The sequence below is a fragment of the Rhipicephalus sanguineus genome, chromosome 8 (genome assembly GCF_013339695.2).
Source record: "Rhipicephalus sanguineus isolate Rsan-2018 chromosome 8, BIME_Rsan_1.4, whole genome shotgun sequence".
NCBI lineage: Eukaryota > Metazoa > Arthropoda > Arachnida > Ixodida > Ixodidae > Rhipicephalus > Rhipicephalus sanguineus.
In genome coordinates, this window is record NC_051183.1 from 85304133 (window position 1) to 85315059 (window position 10927).

A 10927-nucleotide genomic window follows, 5' to 3' on the forward strand; every position below is an offset into this window, starting at 1 on the left:
TTTGTTTGTGAACTTGTTTGGCTGCTGTCCTTTAGTGATCAGTGTCTAGTGAAGCCACATTTGGAGAATACTAAGCGAGTAAATTGAGCAAATGCATAAACTGTATGGTATCTGTGAATGTATGTAAGATTATAAGCTAATGCATGTTTATATACGTACTATGGTAAATATACGAAAGATACAATTGTGTAGACGTATCGTAAGTTTATTTTGCTCTGCCATTCATTGTATGGACGATACTTCACGCAGAATATTCATTTCTGAAGGGACTGGTAAAACTTATGCTGTCATCCTTGTTACAAAGTTTAGTAATATACATATTTTCTGCAAATGTCAGAACTAAGTGAACAATTTTAGAAAATTGGGGGACCCTTAAGCTTCGCCTATAAGAGTTCAACGTGATACAGAAAAGCGGCCCCCAGCGCGTACTTCAACTACTAAGTGCATACTTATTAATGTGTGTTCTGAGACACACGCGCACACAGACACACAACGCGCGCGCGCGATGTATCTGTAGTTATGGTACAGGATTTCAATCTAAAGCTAGAGTCTGTGCTAGAGTCGAGACATCTTTCTCACAATGCCCCACAAATGGCAGCACATTATATAATGTTTGCTTAATCAACGCCTCCTCTAGAAAGGTAGCTTTGGCTTAATATGATTTCCGCTAGATGGACATAGTTGTCCATTTTTGGAGCTGTTTGAAAGTTCGTGTGTGTTTTTAGCAGAGGTGACTGCACTATACCAGCTTTTTTCGAAGCATGGCGTCGCGCAAGAAACGTAGTTCGCTGGCCTTGCCAATGCTCCTACAAATCGCCGAATGGTCTCATTTTCGTCGTGACACCTGCCGAACAAAATGCGTTAGGAGACTCCTTCTACTACATGGCATTTATGTAGTGTTTTTTTTCCGAAGCAGTTGCAAGAAAAATCATGGCTTTGTGGTAGGACACCTGCTTGCCACGCAAACGGCCCGGGTTCGATCATCAATGGGGCCGCAGATTTTTATTGTTTGTTTTATTTGCATCTTCCTCGATTTTTCGCCCACGGACAATTTTTCGCTCACAAGCGACGCCGTCACCGACGGCGGAATTTCTGCGAAACGAGCTCTCTAACGCTCTCGCGTTAATATCGCGTTAAAGTATCATTGGAGTCCACAAGCTGTGCACCTGATCACCTGTACAAGTCGCAAAACCTCACGATGCAAAAAAAAAAAACCGTAGCGCATGCACAAAAAGCTATGTCGAAGAAAAAAACAAAAGTGCATTTTCACTCACCGGTGCGCACCCCACATGGAGCATGATTATTCGTTTTTCAGGGTGGTCTCCGATCACTTGCCAGCGTTGAATTTTCTTGCTGGAATATGTGGAGAGGGTGAAGCGCCACAGCTAACATCATTCACAGGCTTTAGATATGTTCCTTTTTTGGTAGCAGTATGTTTATCTGGCACACAAACCCGCATTGCAATGCCTAAACTGATTTAAAATACAGTTGCGTAAAGTCCGCAGCGCGCGGCGCGAAACCACTCGGCCACAGAGTGTACGTTCTTCAGTTTAGTAACGGTCAGCTATTTATATACACCATTTCCCGTTGGCGGTACTCAGAGCTCGGTGGTTTCAGCGTTTTCTTGTTATCACTAGCGACAGGGCGCGCTTTATATGCGAGTGCGCCTCTACAGGGAGTGTCTCTCGTGCGCGCTCATTTATTTCCTGATGGGGGTAGTTTGTACGTCTTGTTATTTCAACGCAAACTTCCGCTGACGTTACAGAGAGCACGAAAGTCGCTTCGCTCACCGCAGCGACCGTGTTTCCGAAAAGAGCGCGCTACTCACACACAAAAGTCACAATTGTGACAGTTGTTAGTTCGTGCTCGTCCTGTGTACTATGTTCTTTTCTACGTCCTTATTGCTAAAGAGCGTGCGGCTAGTTTCGAGCTGCTTTCCGTTGTTCGCGTGACATTACAATTTGTTGCTGTACCATCCATTCATTCGCCCTTGTGTTGAAACAAAGCACAAAAAACGCTGAACTACCCCTGTGATAGCATTGTTCACTTTCGTATTCTACCGATTCCTATGAAAGGGGGATCATCCATGTTTTTTTTTCTGTTTTATGGCTATCTCCGCCGAAGTAGTGCAGCCCCGAGTGGAAAAGAAGGAAGGCACCGCGTAACAACGGCCTACACTCTTTGCTTCGAGCTGCGAATCCGTGGAGCGGCCCTTGTGCCAGCGAACATTGAAGCTCTATTCGGTATGCGTATGTAGTAGCCCGTACAAGCTGGAAACTATGCACGGATAGTTGGAAATTTAAACTGATGCCATTCGGGCCAGCTGCATCGACAACACGATGCTACCAGACGGCCGTGCGCATCAAGAAAAGCGCACATATGTATCTGGCATAGCTTGGTAGATTAAAACTGAATGCTACCGTCAAATTTAGCGAGTGTCTCAAGAGCTCGCAATGTTCCTATTGTTCCATCATAGCGGTGGTGGCGGCGTCAGTGCGGTGGCAGGTTCAGTAGAGTCAATATCTTAAAATGAGTCAATATCTTAAGTCAAAGAGTCAATATCTTAATCTATGCTGAGTTTCACTCCACACAGGAAAAGGTAGAAGTTGCGGTTTGCTTGGAGTCAGTGCGAAAGAAACAGCTAAACAACAAATGTTGCGGGTAATGGCATGTATGTCTATACACCGGAACAACTGAGATGATTTCCCGTTCTCCACCCATCGTCTGAAAAACGCGATGTATATATTAACCTAGCACGGCATCACGACAATGTGCCAACAAATGCTCCTTCTAATAGGGTAATCAGTGTGCCAAAACGGAACTGAATCACTCATGTGACTGACGTGAGCGCTCAAATGCAGATGCCGACCGTGCGGCAGAATGAAAATTACACCATCTCCCGCTAAAGGGAACCATGCGTGGATGCGAAGCAGCGGGGAGCTGGTTCGCTTGAGCGGGAGATGGCGTATTTTAGGGGCAAAGCTCCTCTTAGTCTAACCTTGTCACGTCTCCGTTGTCCGGCGTAACCACCTTTGCAAACTGCCCACTACTTCGTCTTTGCAAACATCCCACTACGACCCATCACCGATCCTTTGCAAACTGCCCAATACTCCGTCTTTGCGAACATCCCACAACGATCCATCACCGATCCGTTACTTCACCGACCATAAAGCCGCTATAATGAAGGGGACACGGAAGCCAGCTTTGCAAACTGCCCACTACATCTTTGCAAACATCCCACTGCGACCTATCACTGATCCATCACTTCACCGACCATAAAGGCGTTATAATGAAGGGGGAACGGAAGCCACGTCTAGCTACCACTTACGATTAATAAAATTTCTTTTTATAAATATATACAGTGTTTGTCACGTCTTTGATGATGTACTGGGCTATCGCTTTGATTACTGCTGGCCGAAACCACTGAAGAGTTCACGCTGTGACCATGATTGCTTCAGGAGCTTCGCCCAAGCTCTTCATCATTAACCCGTGGATATGCTGTGAATTTTTTTAGGAGCTGGCTCACCAGGTTCTTAAGCTGGGGCGAAGTCCCGCGCCGTAAGCTGCATCCATCCATTCAAAGCGTCGTGGAACGCTAAGAGGAATGCTACGCGCGTCGTGTCTTCCCTGTAACCTGGCTGTTAATTCTCGCTGGGCGAGCGGAGAACGCGCTCGAGAGGCGTGCGAGAGGGGGGAGGGGGAGAGGGTCTGCGCATGCGCAGTAAGGGTCATCATGCTTCATCATACCGCTTCCTGCTCACATTCTTCTAGGGCCTTTTCTCATGCATCTCATCGCCTGCAGCCTAGCATGTAATCGCATATATGCTTTCTAACCATTGTGCTTTTCAATATAAAGCTTTCTCTCTCTCCTTCTGATGTTCAATTTGGAGAACCGAAAATTGGAAAACTAAACTATTCTAGCGCAAGCAATGTTAAAGTGAAGATGAAACTTTTTTTTTTTAAACCATCCGCTAGGCTGCTCACAAGAGTGACGCGTTGTTGAATCATGTCGCATTTCGATAGAGGTGGAATATTATGGGCTTGCGTTCACTTCGTTGACAGCGCGCGAAAGAACCTCAGAGGGTAGAAATTATCGGGACTACTCTTATTGTCGCAGTCGTGCGAGCCTTCAAATCGCGTAAACCAACCTAAACACAGAAATTCGAGCGAACGAGGAGCTTATCACATTCATATTATACAGCAATGTTAATGTGCTGCTGTACGGCCTATCACAATGCTATATTTGGAGTTTCAGCTTGCCGTTTATGCATTCACTAATGTAATTTAATAAAGGACACGTGCAGCTTGCGTTTTATTCCAGTAAAGACGTCTGCCTCAGTACGCGTTTGGTGAGCAGCGTCACCACGGACGCGAGCTAACGCGGTCAGGGGGCTCCGATCTCTCCCACGCGTAGCCGTGCCTGGCTCAGGTGTAACCGCGGAAAAGGGATTGCGTTGTTCGGACATTTACGGCCCCCCGGCGGAGACAACACGAAACTTTGACCTCTGCTTCACGTAGACGGCACCCCTTGAGTGACCCACCCGGCGGAAATCGGCAGTCGCTTTTGCCCGCCTTTCTCTTACCACCATCTTTGTCTTTCTCTCTCATTTTTATTATTTCCTATCGTCATCTGCCTTCCACTTACCTCCACTGTTAGCAGTGGAACTCTTTGAGCTTGGGCTAATATGGCGTGGGACGCAAAAACTCGGGTGGTTATGTGCCGCTGAGAGCGGGTATGTGCCAAGCAGCTCCTAGCACAGCATCGGCATGCATAGTATTGGCCGCGAGATCGAGCGGAGTCGCCGCCTGGCGGCTACCGGCTGAAGCGCGCCTAGTGTGGATTGCTGCCTGCGTCGTCTGCTCGCCACGTTGTGTCTGCATGTGCGCGTACGTCCTGCATGTTCTGAAAGGGCCGTTTATTCTGTTATGTTAGCGCGAGATAACTGCTCGTACGTATGTCTAACATGGTGTACAGAAGTAAATGGGCTTGCTCGGCTGCATGCCCATTGTAATTAGATCAGTGAGTGCGACTTTCGAGAGGGCTGTGTATTGGTGTCGTACCCTTCGTTCGCCAGCATGATTTCAGTGTTTGTGCCGCTTTCTGGTTCAAGCACATCCTAAAGTGCGCTTGGCATAGTACAATACATCAGGAGCATTAAATTGTGCGTGAAGACACCGTTTTAGCACCTCGTTGGTAAGCAAAAACGAGGCTCTAGGCCATGCACTTGCGCGTTGTTGTTAGGTGTATAACTGCAGCACTGTAGTTCTTCGGTTATGCGATGAGCTTTAGTTGTGCTTAAGATGTCCTTTTATTGTAGTGGTCCCGCTACAGCGAAATATTTCTATCACATGAAGTGCGACACTTCGGTACTCAAACTATCCCCTAAAACACAGACACTGGAATGAAACGGCAGTGATAAAACGGAGTTGCCACGCGCAATTTTAACTTGGGGCGAAATTTATGCAGAACCGCCCGTATGCTTAGATTTAGGTACGCTTTGCAGAACCCAAATGTTGAAAATTAAAACCGACGACGTGCCTTACATTTCTGTCGTATAATTTCACGCAAAACCTCATTCTTTTTTTTAACTTATCTTGAGCGTTTGTGTGGACTTGTTCGAAATTGATTGAAGACAGCGGACATCATTAGTTTGAAAAAAAGACACATGCCATAAAATAACTGGACATTTGTTGCATCACAGTCGTGCACGTAAGCAATCGATCAAAGCTCTGTGCTAAACTCTTACCTTTTTATTCTGTTACTGGGGCAAGAACAAGTGCGTACGCGTTGAACGTCTCCGTGGCGCTAAAGCGCTGTCAATCACGTAGCTTTCCTGACTAAACTTATCAACTCTCCTACATTTCATGAAGAACTGAACAATAAAAAAGACTGCGTATGCGTATTCGCGCGAACAGTGCTATTGAACTGAATGCACATCAATATGGGCTGGTATACAAATGAACTAGAAGTATACACTTAAGTAGATCAGTCGAGCTACAGCAGTGCGTAGCGCAGAGAACACAACCAAAAACGTCATATATAGTGTGTAGGCGCGCTGTCAACCAGGGCGAGCATCCCTTTCATCGGCAGATTGCGCTTATCTTACTAGTAATAGTAACGCAGGATGATCTTTGCGCATATGAATAGCGTATACATTACCATTAGGCTGCAATCAACGCATTTTATTCGCCGACAATCTGCTCAAACCGCTCACAACGAAGCGCCGCTGTGTGCACTGGTATACGCGCCGCCGAAGGCTTTTCCACACTAACACGGCAACGGTGCTGCCACCTATAGGTCGATCTCGCGGCCAATAGTATAGCAAGGCAGTGGGAAAGGGAAGTGAAGCTGAGGAGGAAAGAAAGAAGGCGGGGTAGCGAAAGGCATGGCATAGCCTTGTAGTATAGTATAGTGTGCGTGATACACCTCCTAGTGTATCAGAGCCATGCAAAAGGTAGTAGAGTAAGGAGGCGGGAAAGGTACGTGAGGGTGAGGAGGAGGGAAAGGAGACGAGAGAGTATACCATAGCACACCTTGTACAGTATAGCATAGCAATGAGTGGGAAAGAGAAGTGAGGGTGAGAAGGATTGATGCAGGGGTTAGGAGGAGAGAAATGCGGAGAAAGGGTAATATAGAGATGAAGAAAGAAAGATGAAAGAAGCAAGAATAAAGAACAAGGTGTAGTAGGAGACAGAGAAAGAAAGAAGCATGCGAAAATTAAAGAGGGGAAGGTGCAGGAAAGAATCTGCGTTTGCCAGGTTGTGGCGCTTGCTTGCCAGCCCCGCTGTGTACTGAGATCTCACACGCGTGGACTGGCTTTATTTTTTTTCCTAGTGGCATTGTTCGATGCAGAAAAGCCTGTATATTTTACTGAGTTTATTTTTTGTTTTACTTTCTTAGGCCTTTTACAATTTACCTTTCTAGGCAGATTTTTTTTGTGTTACTAATCACCTGGCAATCAGAGCTATAAGTTGCGACAATGTGAAGAGCAGTGGTTGACTGCAAGTGCCTACGTTGTCTCAATCCACTCCGAGTCGCCCAGAGTGGTGTGGGTGATGCTTTCGCCGCTTAAATCATATATGTTTTGAAGATGAGGTTTCTTTCCCCTTGTAGGATCTGTCTCGGCGACGCCGCTACATGAAAAAAAAAGACATATGGCCAGCTACGTCGCGTCACTGTCAATGGGGATCATGTTTATCGTGTCATATTATCCGGTCAGAACGCTATCGGCAACTATGCATCTTTCAAGACTACCTTATGTGCCTTGTGTGAATAATGGGGAGGACCCTTGACAGCTCGACAGGGACATTTAGGACTGGAAAGGCGTAGCGGCAAAAGCAGCCAAACTTCTTCATATATTCATCAGGAGAGGAAAAGAAAGCTTATTGTACCGCAAGATAACGAAATATGTTTGGGAGATTGGAAGTAACCGAGGATGTCTACAGGAAACCAAACTAGGCTCGAAATTTTGCGAAAAAGCGGCACCTTCTCTCACTGAAAAGCTTAGTACGGCTAGCAGCATCTCACGTCGGGTTTCAAGGGCCGTGCGTCTGAGGTCTACGCACGAACGCATCCAGGCACTCAAGAGTATACCAGGAAGGCCACGAGACTTGCTGAACGTTAAGCACCTTACTGAGCAGTTTCACGTCTTCAAAGATGTCTCTTCTTGAATACGATAAGAGAGGATGCTTGTGGCAATTCTAGAGGCTATGGAACATCTGTCTGTAGATAAGGCTCGTACTGGTTTGGCCAGGAGCTTCAATGCCGCCCGTGGGAAGTACAGCAAGGTTAAGAGCAGTACTATAGCTTTTTTGGAGGCCCTGAAGCTCTCTAAGTTGAATACTTGGACATGATTATTACCGCTTTCTCTCTCTGGCATTGAACTGCACGGCTGTTAGGCTTGAGGTTTGCCGTTCTTCGTAGAGAGACAATTAGCATCATCAGGAACAGGCAAGCGCTCTCTTCGCCCTTTTTTCACAGTGGTTTTATTTTTCCTCTTCTGCTTCGCTCCCAAACTATGCGCGGCTATTCCTCCAGCTTCCTATGCGGTAACTCTTATGGGCGAGAGAAAGTACAGAGAGAGAAAACGACAGAGAAAGAAAGAGATAGTAACAGAGACAGAAAATCCTGGCGAAAATAAATGCCTTGGCCTTGCGCCACTTAGCGCAAGAGCGAGAATAAACGTTTATTTTGAGCAAGCGCACTGTGCGCCTAAGCTCCGCTTTTTGTCCAGTGCAAAAGCTCAGTGACCTGCTTTTCCTTTGCGTCCAATCGTTCCAGAAAAGGTCGCATGACATTGTACTGTGACAGCATTCTTTCAAGAGCACGTTGCTAAATTGGAGTGTGAAGATGCGTTTATAGTGCCTAATTTGGGGGATTTTTGTAGGGTAGTTTTAGAATAATATTCTTGGGGTTCCGTGCATTCAGCTTAGATGTTGAAGACCTCCGTTATGCAGTGTCTCAAAGAGAACTTATGGTCGCCGTAAAAGAGCGCATTACAGAGAATGATGATGTGCACATGTTAGCTTTCCAGTGTGGCATTTCGCGTGAGGCTTTTGGATATATTTGGCATGTACTTGTAGTCCACGTACATTTCTGGGCAAGGTAAGCAGTAGATTCAGAAGTCAGGGGTTTGCGTACCGTCTAGGCTTGTCTTTATCCTTAGCAATATTTTATAAACCTAAACTAGATATACCCATTACAAAAAAAGCTAGTGTTTCTCCCTGTGTCTTCCGTTATGTGGACGATTACTTCAACTTTGTAGGTGAATGTAGGCTAGAAAAACAGGCACTTCATGCAAAATAAGTTCTTCGTCGGTCAGAGGTAGGCCTTAACTTTACGGCTGAAGTTGCTCACAATAGTGAATCGCAACTCCGTGACACCCGTCTGCATTTTGAATGTTCGCACTATTGTTCACTTCTTCACTCGCTCACTCACTTGTTCGCTCTACTGACCGATCTCTCATAAGACACCCCCTAAATTTTTCATCAACACATTCAAAAGAAGTGAAGAGTGGCATTGCTTCGTTGTGCATAATGAATCATGCGCCAACATAGTGACGGAAAAAGTTGAATTCTGAAGATGTTTTTCCACCGAATAATATTACCTCATCCGGTCTACCCGACGTACACTAGCCCGAAAGAAAAATGAAATTCATATTCCACTGCCAAGGCGCCCGGAACAAACTTTGACCAGTTTTCAACAAGGTGAACAATTGAATATGCTGACGAGTGCTGGTTATTCACCCTCTAATTGCAGGAGCTTGTAAAAAATTAGGAAGTTTAACGACAGCGGCACTCCCACACCCCGAAATAACGTACAGGAAGGAATATGTTATGGTGTGATCGCCTGGCAGTACAAAGTGTCAGAGAACTTGAAAAATATAGCACAGGATATTGGGATGCGCAGTTTAGTTTTCAGCCAATCAGAAAATTGGCGTTTCTGTGCAGGGACATCAACACGATTGACAGCACACATAATCGTAGTCATTGTGTCTACCTTGTTGAACACTGGTCAAAGTTTGTCCCCGGCGCATGGATAGTGGCATATGAATTTCTTTTTTTTTTGTGGGGGCGAGTGTACGTCGGGTAGATGGGATGAGGTATTACTATTCGGTTGAAGGAACATCTTCATAATTGCTCTTAGAAATGGTTATTCCCACGTGCCTAAGCCTTGTAGGGAATGTGAAAAGAAAACAAGAATACTTCCGAATCAGACGAGACATCTGTACCGGCATAGGGACCATGGCTATCGGGAGCTGGTCGAGGCATAGAATTTAAGCATACACGTAGGATGTACACGATCCTTCGGTGACACTCGGTGATTGTGAGCTGTAGTTTTAGGTGTTATTTTGTGACGGAAGCGTATATTTCGTTTCGATGACCAATGAGCTTGTTTCATCAAGTTCTTATCTGTATATACTGAGGGGAACAGCGCAAAAAAACGGGACGGAGAAAGATTGAACACACGACACAAGCGCTCTGTGTTCAATCTTCCTCCGTCCCGTTTTTGCGCTGTTCCCCTCAGTATCATGTACCAACTGGCCCTTCAAGAAACCCCTCTGTATATACGTCATCTTTCACCTATTCAACATTCAGTTGTGAGTGTGCCCAAGTCCAGTCTTCTTCCCTCTTCTTTGTCCATATATTTGAGCGCAGGCTAAATCATTTCTCATGAAGGTCCTTTACTTCTCAATGCATGCACTCAATATACGTAAATTATCGAACTCCTGAAGTGTACGCTTGCGGTTCGTGATTAGGCAGCTCATGTTTGATTTGATGAGCCTATTCTTATATATTCATGTTGTGCATTGCCTTAAGATCAGCTTGAGTGCAGATGCCTATCAGAATAGCGATTTGGGCTAGTTGAAGGATTTTCTTCGTAGACCAATCACAGCGCGATTCTGTTCCGCGATTGACGCCAAGAATTCCATTCCACGATACATGCGAAGGAACGACATGGTGCTTTAAGCTGACTGTGATTAGGGGGCTGTAGTAGCCATTGCGCTGCGCATGACCAAAGAGCAGGAGTTCTGACCTTTCTGTAGTTGTTGTAGGTCTTCCGCAGTGAGGGGTAAATGAAGGAGTATTCGATATTGTGTTTCTCTGTTGCTCTGTTGCGTTTCATAGGTAAAATGGCAGCTCGAACTTAGTGCACCGTTATGTCCGCATCGAGTGGTGTTTAGTGTGTATATAGGTTGGTTTATCTTGGTGGCGGTCCTGTAGCGTTGTATCTCTTTGGAAACTCCTCATGCTGCTTGTCAAAAGATAGTTGGATGGTACGGCTTCTGAGCCTTCCTGCTCTTTGGATCAACAACCACACTGAGTATGACCTAACGCTTGTAGACTTGCTCAGTTTTCTAACTTAGCAGCGGCGCGTCGTGCCACGACCCGCTGGCGCCTTCGTCAAATTGCAGTGACATCGAGC